Source organism: Ambystoma mexicanum, chromosome 12, assembly GCF_040938575.1.
Source record: "Ambystoma mexicanum isolate Mex_15411 chromosome 12, UKY_AmexF1_1, whole genome shotgun sequence".
NCBI lineage: Eukaryota > Metazoa > Chordata > Amphibia > Caudata > Ambystomatidae > Ambystoma > Ambystoma mexicanum.
This window is the reverse complement of record NC_090936.1, coordinates 416,289,878-416,317,099: the sequence shown is the minus strand read 5'-3', so window position 1 is coordinate 416,317,099 and position 27,222 is coordinate 416,289,878. Positions and strand designations below refer to the sequence as shown.

Below are 27,222 nucleotides of genomic sequence, written 5' to 3'. Positions count from 1 at the left end.
ACAGGTAAGCAGGTGCAGCATTATTTTGTGCCTTGTATGTTAGAACAAGTGTTTTGAGTGAGATGCGAAGTGTAATGGGTAGCCAGTGTAGGTTACGCCTGGTAGAGGAGATGTGTGAGCGCCTGGGGATGTTGAGAGCAGCCCTAAAGGCGTTGTTCTGGGTGACCTGAAGTTTATCAAGGTTTGACTGGTCCCTAAGTAAAGGTTGTTACAATAGTCAATTTTGGACATGATCAGGGTTCTGGCTAGGATCAGGCAGTTGTCCGTTGTCAGGAATGGGCGACACGCTGTGATGAGTTTACACGTGTACGATGATGCTGATAGACAAGGTTTGTCTATCGAGAGAGAGAGTGGAGTCTAGGTAAATTCCAAGTGTTTTCGTGACGTTGGTGACTTCATTCCCATCAATAATGAAGGAGTTATATTTGGGGTCAAGTTTCGTGAGTTTGGAGTGAGAGCCTAGGATGAGTAGCTCAGTTTTCTCATCGTTAAGGCAGAGCCAATGGTGTGCCATCCAGGCCTGGATGACCGAGTAGACTGAGTTGAGTGTGTTGACATCAGTTACATAGTCACCAGTGATGGGGATGAGTATCTGGGTGTCGTCCGCATAATTCGTGTACGAGACACCCAGATAGTCAATATCAAAGAGCGGTTTAGTAAACACGTTGTACAACGTGGGCGATACACAGGAGCCTTGTGGGACTCCACAGGGGACATGTGCTGGGTCCGCCGCGGCTAAGGAAGAGAAGACCCTCATGGATCTATTTGCCAGGAAGGAGCTGATCCAGGAAGTAGCTGCGTCAGAGAAGTGAGCAGCTATCTTAAGGTGATGGCAGAGGATTTGGTGATCGACCAAATCGAATGCAGTGGAGAGGTCGAGGAGGAGCAGGAGGGCTTGTTTTCCCTTGTCATCTCAGATAGGGTCAGATCTCTAGAGATGGATGGATGGATGTCAACAACCTCAGGGGATTTCTGCTCAATCCTGCCCAATGAAAGGTTATCACCAAAGTAAATTGTGATTGGGTGCCTTCTTGTGGATCACAACTATGCAGGGATGCTGGTCTCTCCACAACGCTTACTGGTCATCCAACTTGGGGGGAACTGTGGGACATCCATTGTGCTCTCCTTGCCTTCTATCACCTGATCAGATTGCACTCTGTTCAAATTCTCTCCGACGACACACTGTGAGCAAACATGGAGAAATAATTGCCCCTCATCTGAGTTCCTGGGCAGAGAAAAACATGTGGTCTCAAAGTCGCCCATGAGAGACATTACCACCACCCTAGCCGATTCCCTCAGCATGACATTTCCTTCCTTTCAGGAACTCCTCCCAAGTCCTGCAGCATTCCACTTGGACATGGACCACTTTGGCCTCCCGGAAAGTAGAAATGCTCTCTTCTTCTCTCAATCACAAGCTTTCAATGCTCTGCTCCCTAGGACCAGACCTAACGGCTTGGGTTTTCAACTTTATGACCAATCCACGGCCTTCTAAGTTACTCTACTTGTTCCAACCAATCCTCTGATCCCAGGATCAGTTCTTCCAGGGCACATGTTCTTATTGCTCCCTACCAGACAAGAGGTCCTGGTCACCCTATATGTCAGTTATCCCAGTCTCCTGCTCTCATGATCCACATGCTTCCTACTTCAGTTCTATCAGAGGTCTCAACAGTGGTTATGATATGATATGATATGATATGGCATTTGTAACGCGCCTATACACAGGTGTTTCAAGGCGCGACGAGGCAGGGAGGGGAGGAACAAGGGGAGACAGACAACGATCCTACTAGGCCAGGTGTCATTCAGATCGCGCAAGTGCAGGGGTGGGGGAGGGGGAAAAGTGCAAGGGGAAGGGGAGGGGGAAGTGCAGTACAAGGTAAGTGGCGTAAAGTAATAAATAAATAGGGCCAGCTGGTGGCAAGTGCAAGGTAAGTGCAGAACAAGTGCTGGGAAAGGGGGGGGGGCTGTAGGGATACAGAGACAGTCCCGCAGTGCAGAGGGGTTCCAGTGCATCAGTGCAAGTGGAGAGTGGCTGGGCCCAGGACCGAGGCCGTTAAGAGTGGTCCAGTTGCAGAATCAGTGGAGTTTCAGTGAAGGATATTAGCTGTTCAGCAGGGGAGAGGGAGAGAGAAAGCAGAAGCAAAGAGGAAGGTTTTGAGGTGCTTCCGGAACCGGAGATGGTTCTCCTCAAGTTACAGGGAGGCAGGAAGGCTGTTCCAGAGGGAGGCCCCTGCCGCGGAGAGAGATCTACCCCCAGCTCGTTGCTTCGAGAAGCGGCTGACCCTGAGGGAGTTGGAGGCGGATGAGCGAAGGGCTCGGGAAGGAAGATATTTGGGAAGAGAGAGTTGAAGGTATTTAGGACCCAGGCCCCAGAAGGCCTTGTGGACAATGCAGAGGGTTTTGAACTTTATCCTCGCAGCCACTGGGGGTGAAGGAAGCCTGGCCATTGAGAGAGACTGGAAGACGGGGGTCTCTCTGCTCCCATCTCCTTAGTGGCAATCACTTTAGCAAGGAGGACCAGGGAATAGGGGTCTCTTTTCTGGCATCCTCCCGGCCTGGAAATTGATATCCCAAGTCATCACCCTTCATCTAGACGAAAGGTGGTCTCCATTTTCATCTTCCAAGAAAACATTCTACCTGTGCTTTCTGCAGACCTTTATGAGAAAGGCAGGGCTCCTCCGTTAGCTTCTCTGGATGTCAGATTGTTTTTTCTCAGCCATCTGGACAGGACTGCTAGCTTCCGTTCTTCAAAACAGTCTTTCAGACCTTCTCTATTTTGATCAGAAGGTGGCTCAAGCATACCATCTCTCTGGCCTATTCAGTGTCTGGTGTGGCATTTCTTAGGTGCATAGTATGGTATTCCAGAACCTGGGGTGAGACAAAGGGTATTTATCTCATCGACATCTGTAGGGCTGCCACCTGGGCTACCCTATGCACGTTTTCCCCCATCTCCACCATTGCTCCCTCCCCAGGCTGTCTGATTACACATCTGCATCAGTCCTGCAATCCCACATTGTATGATGGCCCCATTTCTGTTTTACAAGGAATCCAAGGTACAGTGGGGTTTGCAATAGCTTGGGGCGAGGGAGGGAAAGGACTTGGTGGTAATGCTCTAATTATTTACCAGTAATCTTCTTTATACTTAGTCCCGATGGCTGTGGGTAAGTCTTCAGTTTAGGTACTGTCAGGGCTGACCTCAGAGCTTTGTACTCTGAAATAGCCCACCTCATGAAGCGAGTGCACGTTGTCATTAAACCAAGTTTATTTTACAACAGCTGCTGGGGCGAGATTAGAGATCTCCTTGTAGATTGAACTAACCGGAGTCTCCCTGAACCACAGAACAGACACAGTACATATACACATTTCCAGAACAGTTAACACACTCGAACATTTCCCTCATGTTCACTTACAAGTCATTGCTCAAAATACAAATGGGTTGGCCTTATACAAGGAAATCTAATCCCCACAACCTCATTGGCTGCCTCTGGCACCATCCCCTTAGACATACAATTTTGATGACATTGTAAATACAAGCCCAAGGTTTCTTCCTGCAAGACACACAACCCTAATATGGCATACAATACATTTTTAGTACAGCTTCGCTTGGTCACAGACCTGCAATGCTAAATCTTGCACGCATAATTTATATATGATCACTTTATAAGGCTATAGAGAGCTAACGAAAGGCTCATTTGATCGGTAACTAACTCGGTTTCTCCAAGCACTCTGGATATTTATTCTTGGTGTACTCTCGCCTTTTTACTGTGCACAACCACCAGTTCGATCCATTTGGCCTCTTTTACCATTATATTCTTCCTGCTAATCTATTTGACCTTCTCCTAGGCCTGCGGTCATCTGCACCCCCAGTCACCCATTTACAGTTTTAGCCACTAACCCTAGAGTGATAGTGCCAGGTGGCCAATGCTTCTTCGGCCACTCGCTCACCAATTTCCAAGCCAAACCCTAGGCCCATGCTCCCCATTCTATTTCCGATCCAAATAGCCGTTCTCATGTGGTTGCTGTGGTCTTTCTGCCAACCGATACTTTCTCCCTCCGCCAACCAGTTTTCCCAAACAAGAATGTGTGCATGTTAATGTACGTGTGTTCACAACTACTGCATCCCCTCATAATGGATTCCCCATTTAAGCGACGTTTTCCGCTTCACATGAAGCTCCTGTGCTTTCAAACTCATTGTGCTAAATTGCACAATGTTGCTACAAAATAACACTAAATGTAACCTTTAATAAAACCTTAATTAACTATTCTAAATACATGCAAAACTACAGCATTTTAACAACATAACATCCATTTATTCACTTTTTTATTGTAACATCAGTTGTGTAAAACAACCTCATACAAACAGGATTTATCACACATTCTCAACAATACAATAAAAAGAAATCACGAAACTAAAATACAATTCAATCAAGCTAAAAAAAATAAACAAAAACACAAAACATCTCACCAAACATACAATCCTACTCCAATAAAATTGCAGAGTACAGTACTAATAGTAGTGACAATAATTCTGAAAAGATAAGAGGAATTTCATAAATACAATCATTTCCAATAATCACACAATTAAAATGTTCCTTCCAATATCATAATGTTGGTCTTGAGTGCTTAATGAAAATAAAGTGCATCCTGGAGGTAAAGTGCATAGCAAAATTAAGGTCCATAACAAGAATAAGGTGCAATACACACAATTAACACAACTTGTGTGACCCTTTTATCTTCACCATCTCAAATGGATTAGCACAGCGGCGTTAAGTAATTTAACCACACTGCAGGTCAACCCAGTTTCCTCTCCACCAGTCAACCTATTAGGGAATAACGCACTCATGTACTTAAAACCGTCAACGTACTTTGACCACAGTTCTTCCCTTAATTGCAAAGCCTTGCATTCCATAACATGGAATCTAGTATTCAAAACTCCTGCCTTATTACTACAACTGCATTCACCCAAGATTACATTATTTGGAATACACGTTTACATTACCTCACCAGATTGTAATAAGTGTAACCTGAATCTCAAATAGAGACCTTCCTTAAGCATGGGATAACCTTCTCAATTACAGCAGCACTGTCTACTTACCTTGTCCTTTAAACTACTAGCTGGTGTTTGTATAATGTATGTGAATTCACACCTTCTATTGTGCTTAACCGTCAAACTCAAGCACTTTCTTCTTTGCTTTCATTGGATTACCAACTAAATCAACTGCTTTCAGGTTAGAGACTACTAACATTTCTTCAGCTTCTTTCCCAAAATTCACTAATGGGCTCGACCTACCGAGGACATAACCTCTGCCAAGTCCACGTTCAACAATCCCGGCAGCGGAACCAGAAGGTTTGCATAAAAGGGACAGTACCTTCCACTGCAGGTGACACTTTATTAAGTTAACCCCAGTTCAACGTGCAGCGTATCAATAGGTAAGCAATCAGGGAGTTTAGGAGACCTGCACCAAATTCTAGCTTCCAACAATCCCCAGTTTAAATATAGTGGCCCTAGCAGTTTCCATACCATACGACAGAGCAGGGATTACCTTGAATCTGCAATACTTGCCGCAGATCTTTTTCATCTGACTGGCCAACTGATCCGATTTCTAATGGAGCGTACAAACATAGCTTTCGGAGAAGGAATCTAATTGATAAAAAGCCTGAGGAATATTATGGAAGCTTATGGGGTCAAGGCATGATAGCCCACCTGAACCTAAATGTGTTCCCTGCATTAGTCACAAAGCGGATGATGTTGGTCTTTTTTCATTTACGAATTAATTTTCGTTGACATACTGTTGGATAGAGAGATAGATTGCCATTGCAACCGTATTTGTGTTTTATCCAACAGAATTACGTCATCCGCATACGTGAGATATTGTATGCGTAAATTGGAGACGTTTGGTGGAGCGAAGCTAGATTGTTCCAGATGCGCCCCCCAAATCAGTCAAATAAAAGTTGAACAGTCACTTAGCCAAGACACACCCTGGTCTACATTCTCTCAAGGTGAGGACCTTCTCAGTCAAGGCTCAGTGCCTGCTCCATTCTCACATACAGACACCAGAATTGAAAGCAAGTTTGGTGAGATAGTCCAACCTCTTCGTTTCTTTGACAGGAGTGAGCGGTTTACGGCATCAAAAGCTTGGGAATAGTCAACAGTGGGTGCGAAGATAGTGGTGGCTCCTTTACCCCAATGATGAAATTATCAAGGGATGTTGATGGGCCCTACGGAACCTGGTTTAATAGGTTTGCAGCCAGCCACTAGAGACTGCCCAAGCTTCCAACTCCTCTAGAATAATTGAAGCAAAAACGTTGCTTTCAGAGTCTAGTAGTGAGATGGGTTGATCATTTTATCACCATTTTTGTAGCTTGGGATTACAATCGATTGACTCCAAGAACTGAGGAAAGCTTAAGCCTCACTGACCGCCATAAAGAGAATATACAAGATCTGGTCCCATAAATCAGGGTTTATTTTATCAGGGCGTTTGTTAGCCCATTCAGGCCCGCTGCCAAAGAGTTTGAAGCTTTCCCAATACTCCCCACAATAGTAGACACATTAAAGTTCAAGACCCATAGGAAGATAATCTTACTGACAATAAGACTCTGTACATAGAACCTTAAAATGGTCTACCCAAGACCCTTCAGATATAGGATTGGTTTGCGCCCGACTGGTCTTGGGATCTAAAAATATTATAAAGCCCAAAAATTACGGGAGGTCCTGTCGACCAAAGTTTTTAACATGGCCTCTCCCTCTCTCTTTGCAGTTGAATATATTTATGGCTCTTGCACCAATTTTTATAAATGTGTTTCAATTTGCGCTCTTACCTCCTCCACTCCAAAATCGGTCCCCCTTTCTCCATATCCCCCCCATGTGTTCCTTATGTGATCCCTCTTTCTTAATGGAAACTTTGGGGCAAACATGTGGGATTGTACACTGGAGGGCAGACCATACTACTGATATATGAGCATAAATATTTGGAAGTTTTCAACTGAGGTTGCCTTACAGTTGTTCAAGAGGCATGTTGCTAAAGGTTTTACAAATCTTTCCATTAAACTTCAGGGGATATATAATCTTATTTGCTAGACGATTCCCTTCATTATCAATCACTAAATGTTTACAACCTCTGTTAATCATCTCCTTAACATGAATTTCCCTTTTATATTCTTTAAAAAAGGAAAAGAATGTTTGGGAGGAGGTAGACAGCCTTTGTTAGTTAGGACGAGGAAGATAAGTAATTGGTGTATTGACCAATAAGTAAATCAGAGTATTCAACCGTAGACAAGTCCTGCCTCCCCCAATATACACACACCATCAGAACTCTATACCTCTCCAACAGTATTTCACTGCCCAGTTCACCCACCCGCTCACTCTACCAACACATGATGCTGCATTCTGGGGAGCGCTGCGGAAGGGGGCACCCCTGCAGCTAAAAAGCACAGTAGAATAATCTGGGGGGGGGCAACGGGACTGAGGGACAAATGCAGGCTGCCTCATGCAGCCAAAACAACAGGAGGCACAAATCACTGGGTCCCCCCGCCGCCGCTGTGGTTAGCACCATGTAAGATCTGGTGCTAAGGCACTATCAAGTGCCTTGCCCAGGACAGGAAGGGCAGGGAGAGGTGCGAATGAGAGGAAACAAAGTCTGCGCTGGCCAGCCAGAGGACAACAAAGGCCCAAGCACATGACATGCCTAGGGGCAAGTCCAGTAGGATAAAAAGAGGGGCATCAGGTAGGGGAGATCAGTTGCTTGGTAGTCCGGACAGAGCACCAGTCATTCTGCGTACACAGAAGACTTTTCTTTTCCCATGTCCCACCCACCCGGAAAGAAGAAAAAAGGAAGAAGAGGAAAGCAGAGCAACGGTCATGGGAACAAGAACAAAAAGGGCGGCACGGGCCAGGTACACGCCCCTGGACCTCGCGCCCAAAAGTGTACATTGTTGCTTTTTTTTTTTGTTATGTGCAATTTTGATGAAGAAACTTTACAAAATATGTTTTTTGCAATTATGTATGTGCAATAAAAACCACAGCCTTTTATTGCCAACACTTACATAACGTTTCAGTCATTAGCTACCCACAACTTTGGAGAGCAGTCACGGTCTCGTGGCTCCCCCGATTATGGAGACGCATACTTCAAGGTCCCTTATCACAAATCAACTACAAGCACACAGGGTCCAGTTTCTCATGCTCTGCACGCAACAACTGCAAAGCTAACACACATTGTTCCCTTTGTTTACTAAACAATCAACCCGCCTTTCTTGCGGAGAGAACATAGTGCCAAAAAACAGCAACGCAACAAAGGGAAAGAACGAAACAAGACAGCTGAATGCACGAGTGTGCAAAAAAGAACAACATTGTGGTCAGAAAATGGTGTGTGCCAAAATAGTCACACACAATTCAACTCACCCGCTTTTGGCGGGTGTCCCTTTTTGTTTCATTCGCCTTAGAGCCCTGGGACTCTGGCGCATGCCTAAAACATGCGCAGTCTCACGTTTTCCTATGGAATTGCCCATTATAAAACGCTTCTGTGGATCAGGCCCTAAACGCCCCAGCGCAGTGGGCTGTGGGTACAGAAGAAAGCCAAAGGGAAATGTATGGATCAGCCACTGAGAAGCTTTCACTTTCTATGTTCCCGGGAGGGTAGCTCAGCAGCAACGTGCTCGCCTTGGAAGCAAGACAACACGAAGCAACACAGGTTCGATCCCGGTCCGCGCTTAGAAACCTCTGGGTATTTAATCGCATTATAAATACACAACTAAGAAAAAACAATCACGCAACAGAAAAACAATGTGAGCGCTTTAAAGATGCAAAAATATATAGTCGCATGTGAGCCTGTAGGTTTCAGTTTACAGATACAATACGAGATGGAACAAAAGTCGCATGTGAGCCTGTAGGTTTCAGTTTACAGATACAATACGAGATGGAACAAAAACGTCACCCTCCTTACAATCAGCTGGCTCACTTGCCAAGCCCCCTATAGCTGATTCACCTCAATGGGCTCGAGACCCGACCCCCCCCCCCCAAAACATAAAATCGGGTGTTTTCGCCCGCCTTGGTGACAAAAAAGGTTGAAAGCTATGCATAACCCCACAGCAGTGGAGGAAGTTGCTCCCGTGGATTAAACGCCTTTCAAATTGCCAAGGATGTCTAAGCATGCACTTCAAGTGGAAAACTGATCATCGGCCTGTACAGTGCACCTGAGAACAAGATGCCAGCCCTCTCACCAGATTGAAGGACAGCTGTTTTAAGGCACCGGTCTAGTGCTCAAATGCCTCAAAACAGTTTCAGATTTAGTAATGTCATTCGAGGTTTGTAAACGTAAAAGGGGCTAAAGAACTATCGGCGTTTGCTGTGGACAGCTGCGTCTGTCTGCACTGCGAAAAGGGTGGCAATATCCCTTTCAGCTTTTGCAAACAATAGACGGCTGCACTCGTGACCGCTATCTGCAGACTTCCGCTCTCATAGTGGAAAGGAGGTGCTCTCTGTGCGTGCGATGTTGCATGCTTTTTCAACATCAGCCACCTCCTGCATGACACTGCACAGACCTGGCTACTCCGTTGACACTCGATGCCATACCACCACGCAATCACAACACTCGACATACCCTCGCCGTGCACACAAAATATATATATATATGCACATTTATTTGTGTCTGGTCATCCGGAGTGTCTCTGCACACCTGGTCCATTTGATGTACACCCCAGTGGCACACTATTAATCTGACAATTCAGCCCCTCCCCCCCCCAACCCCGGAAATTGTGCGCCATGTTTACTCGACCTGGCTGACCTACAGAGCCATGGCCGGACAGGACACAGATGTTGAAGGCAACTGGGCTTTGCTGTTAACAAAGGCCCTGCAATCACTAACAAAGCATTTCACCGTAAGCGCCTGCATTCATACTCATACATTTGTATGCCATTGAAATCATGATGTGGGGTTAGCAGTTGCATGCAAGCGGAGTGATTGAAATGGTAGAGAGGAGGCCTAAGGAGGAGAGCGTTCAAATCTCTCCACTGGCTCCTGGTGACCGTAAGGATCAAATGCAAGACCCTCTGCATCATCCACAAGGCTGTCTGGGGCCTGGGACCTCTTTACATCCTGCTTTCCCTCCCTAAATACTGCCTATCCAGAGTTATTTGGTCCTCTGGCTCCAACTCTCTGCAGATCAAACGTTTCTCCAAGCAGAGTGGGAGGTAGAACCAGTGCTTAAAGTGGGCTGGGGCCTGCCGGGGCCGGGCCCCGACAGTCTCCAGAAAGTGGGGCTGAGCCGGGGCCCAGCCGGGGCCCCCCCCGTCCCACACAACATTGGTGGGATGCATTATCCCGCCGCGGCCGCGACGGGAGATGCGCCCGTCATTATGTCGGCCGAGCTGACATTAGTGCCAGCCAGCCACAGCGATGCTGAGGCTGGCGGCACTTCTGTCAGTTAGTGTATCTCCCTTTGATGACCCCTCATCAGGGTCATCAGAGGAAGTTACTGTCCCTTTGTTTTCCCTCCCCAGGTCACTGACCCCCGCGGGCTCCGTGATCTAATATGCAGATTAGATCGTGGAGCCTGTGGGTTCGCAGAGGGTGAAAGACGCCTCGGCCTCAGTGATCTATGTGCTCTGAGCAGATAGATCACAGAGCCCGAGGTGCCTTTCTCCGTCGGCAAAGCTTTATAAAAGATGCCTTGAACTGTGTACGTTTCAAGCCATCTTTTATAAAGGTAGAAATATTTCTATGTTTATAAAAGACGGCTTGAAACGTGCACAATTCAAGGCATCTTTTATAAAGCTTTGTCGACGGACAAAGCCACCTTGCGGTTTGTTTTGTCCGTCATCAACGCTTTATAAAAGATGCCTTGAATTGTTTACGTGTCAAGCCATCTTTTAGGAACATAGAAACATGTTACAAATATCTATGTTTATAAAAGGTGGCTTGAAAAGTACACAAACCATAGTAAGGTAAGCACACAAGTGTGCGTAAAATACTATGGTTTGTGCACTTTTCAAGCCACCTTTTATAAACATAGAAATATGTAACATTGCTATGTTTATAAAATATGGTTTGAAAAGTACACACACCATAGTAGTACGCATACAAACATATAAATGCTCACATACATTTATATATTTGTTTGCGCACCTTACTATGATTTGTGCACTTTTAGGCCACGCCCACAATGAAAGCCACGCCCCCAAACGAGGGCCCCCCCCTCAATTTCTTACCCCACTTAAAGCACTGGGTAGAACCCTTTCCTCGGCTGGCCCCTCCCCCTGGAATGGCCCTCCTCCTCCCCCCCCCCTTTGACTTGAGCTGGATCTTCTGAAGCTCTGGCAACATCTGAAGACTTTCCTTTCCTCCTCTTCCTTCCATCTCCCCCTCATGTACCAACTCTCCCTCTGCGACTGTGGCCTGGTGCCTTCAGAGTCATACAGGGGCCAGACCATCCCCTTCCAGTCCCCCCCCCCCCAGCATCCGTTGCCAGCATTTTCCCTCAGTCTCCCTTTCCTAGACTTGCCCAACTGGGTCCTCCCTGTCCACCCACTCATCCTCCCTCTACACCCCTCTTCCCCTGGCACTTGCCACTTTGGCCCGCCCAGCACTTGACCGCCCCCACCATGGGGGCAGCCCACTCCTGCACTTCTCCCTCTATCACCCACCCCCCTTGCACTTACCACCTTGTCATGTACTTGCACGGTAGGATTGTCACAGGGCCAATATAACCGTTTTGTTTCTACTTTTGTGATTTCCATACCCCCACCCATTTTGTCTCGTGGCGCCTGGAAACACGTGTATAGGCGCCATACAAATGTCCAATAAATAAACTGCTTGTAACATTGACGCTGCACTTTAATGTGCAAAAAAAAAAAATAGATGCGTCCACAAATAAGTTTGCCCCTCCCCCACTATCTCTGCTAGTCAGCACCTCTTCATCATTTGAAGGGTTGCTAGTGAAATAATTACAATCCAGAGACGGCAGCACATTCTTACCCCTACAAATAAACACATTGAAAGAAGGGGGGTCGCTCGGGCGCCTGCTGCTCCTCCACATAACACTGGAGGGCGGCACTGCGCCAGGTTTCAACCCAGTTAGCGACCTAGGCGTAGAAAAAGTTAGCCAGAAGTAAACTCGAGCAACCTCAGCAGAAACGGGCTGAAATGTGTATGGGACATGGATGTAAACTTCACTAAATAGTTCACCACATATAGAAAGTTGAACTTAACTACAGTGTTTTTATTTCTTCTTTGGCTACGAAAAGAAAGCACGTGTCAAACTCAAGTATGTCGCCTCCCATTTCCTGCGGGAAATCTCAGCCGGTGGCTAAAATGTTAACGTCTCCATAGGAAGCTAAAGAAACATTCCCTGAGAAAGAGTTAAAGTATCAGTAAGCAGGGGCCCACTTCGGAGGGAACAAGGAGCTGGTGCATGCCTTACCACAGATCTGAGCGCTGCGTTACTGGGACTTACATAAGCGCTTTGAAACACATTGTGTATAGGAGCTATATAAATAAACTATCATATCACCACCACCGCCCCCGCTATCCCATCTCCGTGGCTTCCAGACGCACTGGCAGAACGGAACGAAGAGGGGCGGCTTAAGTTAGTGGGAGAGGAGGAAATGCACGTTATCTTTGGTGTGGTGTTGATGCGTGCCGTTCGGAAGTAGCCGGGTAATGGCGCAAAACTGTCTCTGGGTGGCTGTGTTGCAAATCATAACTTTTTGCGAATTATATAGTCATACACTGCTACATTATCGAGCTGCTAGTCCAGTCCCGGTTTTACCCGTTTATTATGGGACTGTTATCTAGTACCCCAGTCTAAATGCAGGACTTGCACGTCCCTGAATGCAAAGTTAAAACCAGGACTGGGTTGGCACCTACGGAATGTATAACGTTGGCATGCATTATGCTTTACATGTCTTCTAGGTGTGCCCCAATGAACATTCCCAAACACATCGATTACTGCTCCAGAGTGTGTGGAGCTGGTCATGGGATTGGGGAGGCCAGTGTGCCGTTGTCATTCGGCTAACCATGCCATCCCAGGCCACACGCTGTACACTACATCGGTCCCAGCATCATGTGTGATTGCTGTTCCAAAAGGTTAAGGCACTGGGCGTGCAATAATGTCCGCACTTCCTAGCCGTCACTCACCCTCCCTTGGTGACAGCATCATGTAACGTGCATGTTGATGTGTGTGGGAATACTCTTCTGATACTATCATATTTATGTGTGCGACAGTACAAGCAAAGGAACACCAACATGGTAACTCTTCAGTAGCAACACAATGCTATTCAAAATACCCAAGTACCTCCAGTATCAACAGAACATTAAGCATTCCTAAATCTTCCTACTTTTACACACATGTACACGTCATACATATCCTAAAACCACTGCTTAAGTTGTATTGACTAACCGCATAAACTGTAATGATAACCTTGCTTGTTCCTATCTGTAATATGCCTCTTACTGATACCATGCCTGTAACTAAGCTCATGCAAGTAACAGCGCCTCAATGCCCCTGGGCTGCTTGCGCGCTATACAAATTTAAATAAATAAATAAATACTTTAAAATGCTTCATAAATACAAGGTTGTCTTTAGTAAAGACTGTACCGCAAGAGACTAGACTACACAGTAAAAAACAGGAAATCCGCTAAAAATAGACCCGAGACTTCCTCTCACATTCATTCTACACTGCCTCTTACATGCGTGTAAACGGCGATAAAACAGACCCCGACATAACGCCAGCAAAAGAGCGGTCCTCCTGTGGTGGCCAGGTGTGGCCCCAGGAGGATTGAGCTGACCCACCACATTTATGAGCCTGTCAACTGCACCCACCCACTTCATGTGGGGCAAGGACGACCAACAATAACAACGGGGAACGAACTACAAGTCCCGCCATGCAAAATATTGATTGTTTAGAAGCGACAGATACGGCAAGTGAAAGGGGAACTGTTAAATAAACCACAGAAGAGTAAGTTTTGTCGCGGGACCTTTAAAACACACCTAACAACTAAACTGTTGTATGCGCCAAGTGTACGCCGCATCCAAAGCGTCATCCTTTGGAACGAGAAGCGCGCGTGAAAACCGCAAAAGGGACGCTACACCCATGAACCCGATACTAGGACAAAAAAAAAGTGTCAAAATGACCCACAGGAAAGAGAGACTACCTGGCAGCTCCGCAATTACACATATTCCTGTACGAAAAACGCACGATCCGCTCTTCACCAGCCCGCCGTAGTTGCGAGAATACGGCTTCCGGAGCGTGCGAGGCGCCTTTCCAATGCTGGCTGCATTCTTTACCGGCTCGTCTTTTCCCCCCAAATACAAGAGCAGGGCAAGTAACGGAATGGAAAAGCCAGTACTGGGCGTGCCGCGCGCGCCTGACCTGGGACCGCTCACAGGGGGACGCCCCAGACTAACACACGCAGGAGACAAGCCGAAGACCAAAACGGAATCCAACCAAAAAAACGCGCACCCTGCGAGGTTCAGGGCAGGCCAGCTACGGAAGTTGCAGGCTAGCCAGACATCAATACAACCGTGTGACGGTACTCACCTGTCCAGCAGAAAATCCATCCGGCAAATACTTAATCTTTCTGTTAGAGCATTCCAACTACGCAGCTGACTCCGGGCTGAGAAAGGGGCGGGGTCCAGCCTGCGAGCAGAGGCGGGGCCCAAGCTGGGAGCAGAGGCGGGGCCCGCGGAACACACCAATGGCGGACTTGATAGTATAGCTCAGTCAAGTTTCAGGAACGAGCTCTGCTATAGGTGCAGGGCCTGTAGCATGGTCACAAGCCACGGCAGTTACGCTCTCTACTTCACCAACAACAGAAGTAGGTTCTCTTGTTCTCTTATATGAATGGCGAGTAGCCAAGCAGTCTTTCTTGTAGGATGGACAGGGTCGAAATGGCAGATATGATATGGCATTTATAACGCGCCTATACATACACAAGTGTTTCAAAGCGCGACGAGGCAAGGGAGGGGGAACAGGGGGAAGCCAGAGACAATGATCTTACTAGGCCAGGTGTCATTGCGATCGCGCGGAGAAGTGGGGTAGCTGGGGAGGACATATTGCACAGTACATGGGATTGACAGTAAAAAGAAATAAATAGAATAAAGAAAAGCAATAAGTAAAAGTGCGGCCAGCAAGTGCAAGGAAAAAAGCTGTTTGCAGTACGTTCCTTTTGTGACATACTTTGTAGTACTTAAGGGGATGTTTTGTTTGGCCATTTTAAAGAATATTTGCCCAGTAACAGTTGGCAAAACTACTAGCTGCACAGTGAAAAGTCATAAAAACCTCACACAGTTGCATGTTGAGCTTTGCACTTCTGCCATTGCAAGTATGAGGATGGATAGTATTTTAAGGAGAGAAGTTGTATAAAAGCAAACCCAGTATCACGGCAAGGTGGCCAGACAATTGAGTTTTACATGGACTAACCCAGAATTGGGGGCTCCCCTCCAGAGAGTTTTTTCTTTAGAAAACCCCATCTCGTTTTTGGGGTGATGGTATTCAGCAGCTGTGCTGCAGAGACCACAGAAAAATGGGTTGCAATCATGGCTACCGACTTTTGATCTTCGTTACTGCGCACTATAGTGTGGTAAAAGTTGCAAAGCACTGGTGTAGCTCTGAGATGGATGGCCCTTTCAGAATTCGAACTTAAACATACAGGTTGCACATGCTCCCTGGAGATATACATATATAAGTACTGTTACATTCCCTGTCACTTTAAGGAAGCAACCTCTGAAAGAAGGAGGAGGAGGAGTTAATGACGTGTAGTTTGTCAATGGAACAGGGTTTCAGTTCCAAGTTGCATTTAAATAAAGTTATAAGTGTTCCTGAGCTCCAGTCGTGTGCCCTTCCTTACAGGCCCATTTCGGGCAACAACTGGCTACAAGGCTGTCTCCATTCGAGACCGAAGCACAATCCTGAACGCAGGTTATCCCTCCGTGCTCCCGCAGTGCTGTTGTCTGGAGATTCCCTCCATGCCGTGTCCTCCCGAGACGGGATAGCAGTCCGCATATCTCGACCGCGTGCGCCAGCGATCCCGCTGTGCAGCCCAGTATACTCGATCCCGAGCGTGAAGTACGGCAATCCTGCTGTTTTCTCCTGCCGGACCATTCCACGTGGAGAGTGACAGGAGTCTCTCCATGTGCAGGTCGTGCAGCAATCCGCCAGCGGTTCCTTCCTCCCAGCTCTTCGTCACTCATGGGACTCATGCTAACATGGCAGCACGTGATTGAAGGTGATGGTGGGAGTTCCCTCGCACACTAATGCCACAGCTCGACGCCCGCACGTGCCTACTTCTGAGCATTGCAGTGCTAGAACTCAAAAGGCAGCACAGCATCCCTGACCCCCTCGCATACGATGCCTCCATCATCACGTGGTCCAAGCTCCTACCAACGCTACAAGGGGCCTGGAGAGGCAACGTTTTAATCAGGTGCTGTAAGCACCCAGGGCAATCGGCAGCACGCCCTTCACAGGGACTTCAGCCATCCGACCTAGGGACCACGCTCCTCTAAGTGATCCCACGCCCTTCACAATAACCACAGACCCCGCAGGACCCTGCCTTTTGAAAACTCAAAGTTTTGTTTCTTACCAGTGTAAGGCACACCAGCAGCAATGGGCGACCCTGTCTCACCACCCCCTGTCCACAGGGCCAAATCCATAATGCTGCGCATGCCACTCCCCTTCTCAATGACCCTGCAGGCGGACAAGGGTCCACAATGGACCAAATTGGTGGAGGACTTTTATCACTTTGTGAGGGCATCTGGGGAAGGCGACTCGCCCCACATACATGACATATTCATCAATTTTGGTCGGAAGCGAGATTAAAACGATCTTCAAAACGATTCCAGATGCAGACCAACCCGATTTCGCCACCCTAATCGGTGCTTTGAACAGAAAACTAGTGATTCAACCTAACGGGGATTATGAGAGATATATGTTCAATCAATTCATGCAGAGGGCCGAAGAGATGGTCGATGAGTTCATTACTCGCCTTAGGGTCAAGGGGGCCCACTGTCAATTTCAGGCATTCTCCCTTGATGAGGCCATATGCTTGAGGGTCATCAAGGGCTGCCTGTCACCTTCCCTCAAGAAGCAGCTGCTAAAGAAGCCCTTCTCGATAGATGAGGTCAGCGAACTTGCAAGGATTTTTGAAAGGGTCTACGTCCAGGCCACCTCCATGGCGGGCAGCCCCACATCAAGACACAGCAGTGCTGACCTCGTGACTATGACCAACCGCCGTTTTGATGAGTAAGTCAACCTCATCCAGGACAACAGGGAGGCGAGAGAAGCTCAGCGGATCCCTGTCAAGATGGGAAACAGCCTGTTCCACTTCCTAGTAGACTCTAGCGCTAATGTCAATATCACAGGGGAGCAAGAGTATCTGAAAATACCCAACAGACGTTACTTGAGATATGTACTTGAGAATCTTCCAGTGTGGGGTGACATCACCCCTGAATGCCATCGGACACTTCAAGCGTCAGCTCATCCACAAAGTTTTGAAGGTGGACACCATGTCATCAGGAGCCCAACGAAAGGCAGGTGTATCCTCCGCTACCACACAGCATAGTGCTTGGTTCTCATTGACATCCGCTTCTGTGAAGGGGATGTAATACACTCATCTGCTGAGAACAACATGTGTGAAGACACCATGTGCGCAGTCGACATGTCCAAACATCACGCCCCCATCACCAAAGAAGAGGTTCTACCGAGATTTCATCAACTATGCATGGGACTATGAAAGCTGAAGGGTCCCCCAGCACTCCAGAAGAGTTGGTTTCCATCTCCAAGAAGCAGTCTCCAGAGAACTCAACCAATTACTAACTGACAGCATCATCGAGCCAGCCAAGGGCCCGACCTGTGGGTGTCCCCCCCCCCTAGTTATCGTGCCAAAGGAGGGTGGACGTCTACGCCTCTGCGTGGACATGAGGATGGCGAACACTGCAATCCAAAGGGAGCGACACCCAGGGCCGTGCATTGAGGACATGATAGTACAACTCAATAAGTCAGTAATGTTTTCAAAGCTTGACCTGATCCAGGGTTACCACCAGCTGGAGCTCCATCCTGAGTCAAGAGGCATGACAGCGTTCGCTACCCATAATGGCCTCTTCCGATATCGGTGCCTGAATTTTGGCATCTCGTCAGCGGCCAAAATCTTTCAGGAGGCCATAAAACGGATCATTAGACCCATCAATGGTGCGCTGAATTACAGCAATGACATCCTCGTGTCCGGCACATCCCGTGAGGGACATGATACGGTGCTCCTCGCCACGTGCACAGCGATACAAGATGCCGGCCTGACACTCAACATTGAAAAGTGTCGATTCCACAAATCCAAACTGAAATTTTTCAGACATATTTTCTCTGCTGAGGGAATGACTCCTGACCTAGATAAAGTCAGCACCATTACCAACTTGAAGGAGCCACTGCAAGTGGTGGATGTTCGATCCTTCCTGGACGGTTATTGCGCAAGATATATTCCACACTATGTGTCCATCACCGAGCCGATCCGGAAACATCTACAAAAGGAGATGGCATTCGTCTGGTCCCCGCCTTTCAGAAGTCCTTCGACTCCATCAAGAGAGCCCTAGCAGAAGCTCACCATCTGGTGTACTTCGACCCCAGCTGGCATAATGAAATCACGGTCGACGCCAGCCCCGTTGGCTTAGGGGCCATCCTGGCGCAGACGAGTGGCACGGACACATACCTCAGACACATTGTTGCCTATGTAAGCAGAGCCCTCTCTGCCCCTGAATCGGCCTACTCGCAAGCCGAAAAAGAGAGCTTGGCAGCTGTCTGGGCCTACGAGTAGTTTCATAATTTCATCATTGGGGAAAAAGTTCACCCTTGTTACGGACCACCAAGCGTTGCTGTCGCTGTTCGGCAACCCGCGCACAAAGATTCCCCCCAGAATTGAAAGATGGGGCATCTGACTACAAGAGTACAACTATGACATTGTCTACAGGCCTGGGGGTTTGTTTGTTTGTTTATTATTTGTACAGCGCGCCACACCCTAAGGTATCTGGGCGCTAAGTCAAGACAACTCTATACATACATGAACCCATGTAGAAGGTACAGGTAATGATGATACAAGGTATTTGCATAGTATAGGTGCAGAACGCAAAGCCGGCAAATAACGCAAAGTCAGACCAATAACAGTAAGTAACAGTTGCTAGCATAAGAGAAATTACATATATACCTGAATGACCTGAATCCGGCAGACTACCTGTCTCGCCACCCTGCGGGCCCTCCACCTACCCATGCGGGCAACGTTGCGTATATTGACTACATCGCAGCCACCTCACTGCCCTCTGCACTGTCCCTCGCGTCGGCTGCTGACCCAACGATCGTGCTGGCCATTAGTCTAACAAACAACAATAAGTGGAAGGACTACCGATGAGCGTTGCTAAACCACCCTGGGGTGTGCAAGGAGAAGCTTGAAAGACTGACAAGGATCCATACAGAGCTGGCCATCAAAGACCACGCTGTCCTATTAAGAGGGTGCCGCCTAGTCATTCCTGCGACGCTCAGAGCTGAAGTCGTCAAGATGGCCCACGAAGGACACCAAGGAGCAGAAAACACCGAGAGACAACTACGCTGCCACGTAGGGTTCCCCTTCCTGGACTCACTGGTTGACAGCTGGGTTAAGAACTGTCTGGCTTGCCAGTGCACAGCAAGAGCAGACGCTCCAATACCGTTGCAGACAACGCACATCCTGGATCGGCCCTGGGAGAGAGTAGCCGTTTATTTTCTAGGGACCGATGTAGTCAGGGGGGTACCTCCTGCTACTGATAGATGAACACTCTTGCTTCCCCATTGTCAAGAGGGTGGCTACTACAGCATACCCTCATGTAGCAGCGGCGCTCAACAAAGTTCTCAGTGAGTGGGGTATTCCAAGGGTCATCAAGCCGGAACAATGGGCCACCGTTCAACAGTCAAGAGTTTGTGGTTTTCGCCAAACATCTGGGGTTCAAATATCTGAAGTTAACCCCCAGGTGGCCACAAGCTAACTGCATGGCAGAGCGCTTCATGGCCTCCATAAAGAAAACGATGCAAAGAGCTTGCATCGAGGGCACCAGTCCCCACCAAGCGCTATGCCGGCTGTTGCGTGACTATCGCAGTACACCACATGAGGCCACCAACAAGGTCCCGCCAAACTGATGGTGCGCTACGAAGTGCACACTCGGATAGTGAGGGATTCCAAAACACTTGATGAATAGGATGTGGAAATCATCCAAAGAGACACAGAGGTGAAGGAGAGGACCAAGCTAGAATCAGATCTGAGGAGGAAAGCAGCACCCAAGGAGTTCAAGGTCGGGGACAAAGTTCTTGTCCAGCAGCCGATGACCAAAAAGATGGACTTGCGATATGCCCCGAAGCCAATGAACATTGTGGCCACCAAAGGAACAATGGTGACAGCCCAAATTGAAGACCGGGAAGTCACGAGAAACAGCTCCCTGTTCAAGCACCTCGTCAAGAGAGAGGACTGTGAGCCGCTCCCACCGGAGCCTGATCCGGAACCTAGGGAGTCACGTGATGACACCTGGGTTCCCCCCACGCGAGCTGGGCCAGTGAAGGGTGCTGGCAGCGCAGGCCTCACAGCCGGTAGACCTGGGCGATAGAGGCTCCCGGCTCCAGCGCGTGATCCGGAAGCCGACCCGCTGGGTTGAAGAGTGTTGACCCAGATGTGTGAACATTTGTCCGGGGTGGTGTTACATGCCTTGACGCTTTAATGAAGCAACCTCTGAAAGAAGGAGGAGGAGTTAATGACATCGAGTGAGGAGGGAGGAGTGAGTTAATGGAAAAGGGTTTCATTTCCAAGTTGTATTTAAATAAAGTTATACGAGTTCCTAAGTTCCAGTCTTGTGTCCTCCCTTACAGGCCCACAGGCCCATTCCGGGCAACAGGTACCAGCCCCCCTGGAATTAATTTGTTAGGTGAGGTCAAAGTTCTAACTCCAGCTGCACAATAGCAATCTACAGCCAGTGGTAGCTGGTGAATTTTCCAATTGGAGTGGAATACATTTCCCATAAATAAGCACAGGCACCTTGGTGTAGAGTAGGAACCTGAACCAATCAAGTGGAGTATACCGCCAACCACCCACCCTGCCCCCCCACGAGAAAATATAAACAATAATGGGTTAAAAAGGTGCAGTTTGTAGCACACTACCTGTGAAAAGTTGCTTTAAAAGCCACAAGATTTACAATCGGTTTTGAGGAGTAACACCTGAAAAGATCCAGTAGATGCCAAGTCCTCAAGATTGCACAGGAGAATTTTCCAACACATTTTCAGTATGACTTTGTACACAATATATGCCAGCATTAAAACAAACATTTTCATGCTGGCCTTTGCATGCATGTCCATGGTGGATGCACAAATATATGCCACTATCACCACATAAGAACATTCTCATGTTGGCTATCACGAGTTTGTCAGTGGCCCTTAAATGCAGCGGTAATGCTATAACTGCCACATCGACGAACTGGTCGGGGGCCCTCGGGGAGAGCGGTGGACTCGACAGAGATCCGAGTCGGGCCCCACGGGGCCCTGACCACAGCCAGGGGAAACACAAAGTGAAGGGCACCCGAAAATTCAGGAAAACCAGACACCCCTCGGAGGGACGTGGAGGACCCGCATGATTACGGGATAGAGGGGAGAAGAAATGGAACGCAGTGCTGATCGGTTGTGGTTCACTCGCTCGCCCCGGCAAATTGAGGAGAAGCATTTGTTCCACTTCTGCGGTTGCCGACTAAAGCTGTTGAATGTTCCTAAGGGTAAAAGTTGGAGGGTACGCTCCACACTATTTATCTCTCGGGGCCCAGGTAGCGGCCCTGGTTGTTCGTTGAATAAACCCGATGTCTGTCGGGCGATGGAGATGGACGCCTACCAAAATTGATAAGGGAAATGGGGAACCGGGGGGGGGGGAGAGAAATAGGGAACACCATGCCATGGTTCTGGGGTTCAAGCCAACAGATGATAACGGGGGCACTCACTGAGGTTTCACAGGGCAAGGATAGCGACGACCATTGTGTCTGTGACCTGGTCAGATCATGAGCTCCTCGTTATGGAATGGCAGTTGCAAGCCACCGTGAAATCACGTAGGTGGCGCTGTAACGATACCCTCATGAGGGACCAGGTGTTTAGGGAATTCCTTAGGAACAAAATGAAGGCCTTCTTCCTATCGAACGACACAGGGGAGGTCCCAATGGTCTCAGTATGGGAGGCAGGGAAGGCCACCTTCAGAGGTCTCCTCATTGCAGAGGGTGCAAGCAAGAAGTGAGAGAGGGCTCTGATAGAATCCAGACTCCGGGAAGACCTGCGGGCCATGAGGGCACAGCTCACCAAGGGAAATATAGACCGCGTAAACCTCCTGAGTGAAATGAGAGAGAAGAGACAGGCTCTGCATACAATCCTGATTGGAGAGGTAGTTAAACAAAATGAGATACACAAAGCAGAGATACTACGAGAGGGGCGACAGGGTTGGGACTCTTCTGGCACACAGGCTGAGGGGAAATAGGGCGGACAGACACATAGAAAAGGTGAAGGAGGGGGCGGGTAACACCCAGATAAAAACTGAACAAATAGCAGAATCATTCGCGGCCTTTTATAGGGCCCTCTATACCAAACAAGAGGGTGAATCACTGGATGAAATTCGAAAATATCTTGATGACCACCCCCTACCCAAGCTCACAGACCTAGAGAGAGAGACACTGCACAAGGAGATAACGGAGGAGGAGGTGGAGGAGGCCATCAAAAATCTTAAAATAGGCAAGACCCCGGGGGAAGACGGGTACACAGCGGATTTCTATAAACAATTCCAGTCCGAATTAACCCAACCGCTGACCAAATTATTTAACCACATCAAGACCATAGAAACCATTCCACCGACATTCCTGCAGGCTATAATCACAGTTATCCCTAAGCCGGGCAGAGATCCAGCGGAGTGTGGCTCATGTAGGCCCATCTCGCTCTTGAACACAGACACCAAGATCTTCACCAGGATCCTGGCGATACGTCTAGAACGGTGTCTCCCCCGGCTGATCCACCCCAATCAGGTAGGCTTTGTAGTAAATAGACAAGGAGCGGATAGTATGCGCGAAACCCTGCACATATTGAGCTCAAATGGAGTGAAATCCGATGGTGCCCTTCTCCTGTCTCTAGGCGCAGAGAAGGCGTTCGACAGGGTGAGCTGGGCCTTCATGGAGGGGGTTCTATCGTCCTTGGGGATGGGACCCAGGTGGCGGGGATGGATGACGGTCCTCTACTCCCGCCCTTCCGCTAAAGTGGTGGTCAATGGAAGAGAGTCAGAGTCTTTTCCTTTAGAGAGAGGCACAAGACAAGGATGCCCATTGTCCCCCCTCATATACGCCCTGGTGATGGAACCTTGGGCTATAGCAATCAGGACTAACGATCAGATCCAGGGTGTTAAGATGGGGGAACTGATTACAAAATAACCCTGTTTTCTGACGATGTCCTCCTGTACCTCTCTAAACCATCCCAATCTGTCCCAGAGGTGTTGAATAGTCTGGAGGGATATGGTTCCCTGGCAGGCTACAGGGTCAATGTAGATAAATCAGTGGCGTTCCCGGCAGGCCAGCTCAACGAGACTGAGAGACAATATATCGATAACCTTCCATTTTGTAAACGTACAGAGGGATTCTCCCACCTGAGGATCCAAATTCCATCAGACCTAGGGGATCTCTTCAAAGTAAACTACCCGCCCCTATGGAGGTCGATCAAACACGACCTGGGACGTTGGTCGATATCCAGCCTCTCATGGATGGCTCGCCTCAACTCCATCAAAATGGTAATCCTCCCCAAATTCTTGTACCTGTTTCAAATGCTGCCAACCCAGATACCAAACCCATTCCTCCTGGAGATTAAACGGGCCCTTCTCCGTTGTCTATGGGGCGGTAAATCCCATAGAATTGCCTACAACACTCTCACAAGACCCAAAGATGAGGGTGGGGTGGGTTTTCCCGATCTTGACACCTACTATAAGGCGTCACAATTGCGCGTCCTTTTTGACCACTTGATGACTGGCCCAAAGAAACAATGGGTAATGTTAGACAACACACTCTTCTCGCCGGTCACATTGGACGAATGGCTATGGGTCCCCAAGACATCTATTCCGAGAAGGGTTCTGAAACACCCAGTGTTGGGAGTGCTGTGGTCTATTTGGAAGGAAGGGGGTTACCTGAGATGGCTCACAACATGGCCCTCACCTTTGAGCTGGATCTGGGCCCCACCACTTTGGGAAGAGATCAACGAACCACAGCAATGGTATGAGGTGGGTCTTTGTAGGGCCGGACAGCTCTGGGTGGATGGGGTGTTTATTTCTCTAGGTGACTTGAAGGACGCCCTGGGACTCCCCAACCTCTCCCACTTTCGATATCTACAGCTCAAGGATGCCCTTACCGAGAGCAGATGGGGAGACACACTTAGGCGGGACCTAACCGTTTTTGAGAAATTCCTCATAACGCACAAAGGTACCAAGGGGGTGATATTGCGGCTTTATAGCTTCTTGCTGTTCTCTAGCCCACGGGACCCCCCATCTTCCCAAGTACAATGGGGGAAGGACCTGGGCACCCCTATAACGGAAAAGAGATGGACCAAAATCTGTAGGCAGGCACACATCTCCACAACTGCACCCCAATACCGCCACCAGGCCCTGAAGTTGGTACACAGATGGCACTACACCCCACAAAGGATAGCCAGAATGAGAAAAGGCTACGACCCCCACTGCTGGAAATGCCATGTTGAAAGGGGAGACTATGTCCATATGTGGTGGAAGTGCCAGGTGGCACAAACCTATTGGAGTGAGGTCCTGTCATGGATAAGGGGAGTGGACGGATTGGTGAGAACTCTGTCCCCCTGGCTGGTGTTGCTCGGTATTGAGGCTGAGGGGGGCCCCAAGGTGAAACACGACCAAATGTTGCAGGTCATGCTAGTCGCGGCTAGATGCTGCTGGGCCCAGAAATGGAAATCACCCCGACCTCCGGGGGAGGGGGAATGGGTAGCGAAAACACGAGCAATCTACGATATGGAGTATTTGACCCACCTGATCGATGAATCCAAATCTAACATCGAGGCCCCATGGCTGCCATTTTTTGACAAATACTGGAAAACAGCCTGAGGCACGAGTAACCATCTCAGACGCTTCTCGTGATGGGAACAACACGATTGGGGCAACCCCTTTGGAGTGGAAGGAGATCGATTGTTACAAGACATGTGACTCTTATATGTTGGACCTTATATTTTGAGCACCGTTTCTCTCTCGGAAGCAACCCTATGCTCGCATTGTATCCTCAGATGATGTGCTGGACCCTGTTGTTGTTATCTACCATTAAACCATGGCATGGGATAGGGGGGGGCGGGTGTGGGAGGTGGGGGGGAGGTGAAAGTTGTGACCTCACCTTGATATATATGGATGTTTGCATTATTTTTTTAATTATGTCATAACTGTAAAATTCCAATAAAACCAAATTTTCCCAACAAAAAAAAAAGGGTCTTGAGGGTGGGACCCCCCACGATGCAATGTATCACTCTGTAATTGTGGTCGATAAGATCACATATAACCCTTTCTTATTGTGTTAAACTGCCATCTGTTGCTTCCTCATGGGCTTTTCCTCACTCAGATTTTGCTTTCGTACTCTGCCTTTTATCCGTGTGGGGAAGTGTGATGGGTGTCGGGTGTGTGTGTAATGATCAGTAATTGCCTGACCATGGTGTTGGGATATGTCAGGTATACGGCTCTGATGTTAGTCCGTTGTCGCTCACGATGAACTGTCCTTGAGAAAGTGTTTGTGTCTGGAAGGGGTGAGGAGGGTTGAGCTTCTAGGTGTCCTACCTGGTAGGATAGGGGAAAGGTGTTACAGGGAAGGGGATACCGCATCGCACCCTTCAGTGTCCCACTTCCACTCCCCGAAGACCCTTCATCCAGGTGATCCTGCCGCACGGTCCACCCCCAGGGACTTTCCAATAGCAATGGCATGTTTTGGCCACCTGGATGACAGATACCTGGGGACTAGTAGGTGACACCCCTTCAGGTTTGTCACATACCCTTCCCCATGATATGATATGATAGGATATTTATAGCACGCTTATTACCCAGAGGTTTCTAAGCATGGACCCTGTGATTGAACCTGTGTTGCTCCGTGTTGTCTTGCTTCCAAGGCGAGCATGTTGCCGCTGAGCTATCCTCCCATGCGATGTACCCACATCTGTTTCACAGAGGAACCGGGAGAGGAAATCTACATTCCCTTGGTCTTTACCTTTTGGTGCTCCACAGTGAAACAATAGGGTTGCAGGTCTAAGAACCATCGCATTGCTCGAGAGTTGGAGTCCTTTCGTTGATGAATCCAAACCAGTAGAGAATGGTCTGTGATGAGTGTGAACTTTCTTCCTAGGAGGTAGTATCTAAGGTGGATAATGGCCTCTAATTCCAGCACGGAATAATATTTTTCACGTGGGAAAACTTTGCAACTCGTAAAGAAAGTGGGATGTTGTAATCTTTTGCAGACTTGTGATAAGACTGCTCCTAACCCTGCAAGGGAGGTGTCTGTTTGCAATACAAATTCTCTTGAGAAATCTACTACCATTATGTTCAGGTTCTGGCATAGGGTTCGTTTTAGGTTGTTTTAACATATATCACGCTCGTCAGTCCAATTAATTTTCAGGGTTTCAGGGTTCTTTGGTTTGTCTGTCAGCCTAGCTGTCCTGTCTGAGAAGTTTGGGATAAACCTACGGTAATAACGGATTAACCCTAGAAATGCTCAGAGATCTCTTTTAGTTTTAAGTGTAGGGGAATCTACGACAGCTTTCACTTTCTCGTATTTAGGTTGTACACTACCATTTCCTACAAAGAAGCAGAGGTATTTCACGGCTGACTGGGCCAATCTGCATTGTGATGGATTGGCAGTTAGGCAGGGCTCTCATAATAGTAAAAAGATGGAAAGGTGTCCTCCCAAATTTTACTATAAATGACAATATCGTCACTATAATCTCCACAGAAATCTGAGTAGGGCTTTAATAGTCGTTGGAAAGTAGCTGGAGCGCAGTGTAACTTTGAACTGAAAAGTCCTAGGGGCGTTGAGAAAGCTGTCTTTTCCTTATCCGGCCCATATACTGGAACCTGCCAGTGCCCATTTGTTAAATCTAGGGTGGATAGAAAAGTGGCATTTCTGAGTTTATCAATTAGGTCATCGATGCGTGGCATGGGATATGCATCTAAGTCGGAAATG

The 27,222-nt window shown here is 48.2% G+C and overlaps 1 protein-coding gene across 3 annotated transcripts in view; it reads right to left on the bottom strand.

Annotated features, from left to right (window-relative positions):
- LOC138513586 (uncharacterized) overlaps window positions 1-27,222 on the bottom strand; it is a 378,986-nt gene that overhangs the window by 311,178 nt on the left and 40,586 nt on the right. Inside the window, exon 1 of one of the 3 annotated variants that reach the window (XM_069628562.1) lies at window positions 14,531-14,629. The exons of 1 other annotated variant lie outside the window; for it this stretch is intronic. The gene's annotated coding sequence lies outside the window, so the exon portion shown is untranslated. Of the gene's footprint in view, window positions 1-14,144; window positions 14,282-14,530; window positions 14,630-27,222 lie in introns of those variants that run through there. One more of the 3 variants, XM_069628564.1, reaches the window with a different exon arrangement.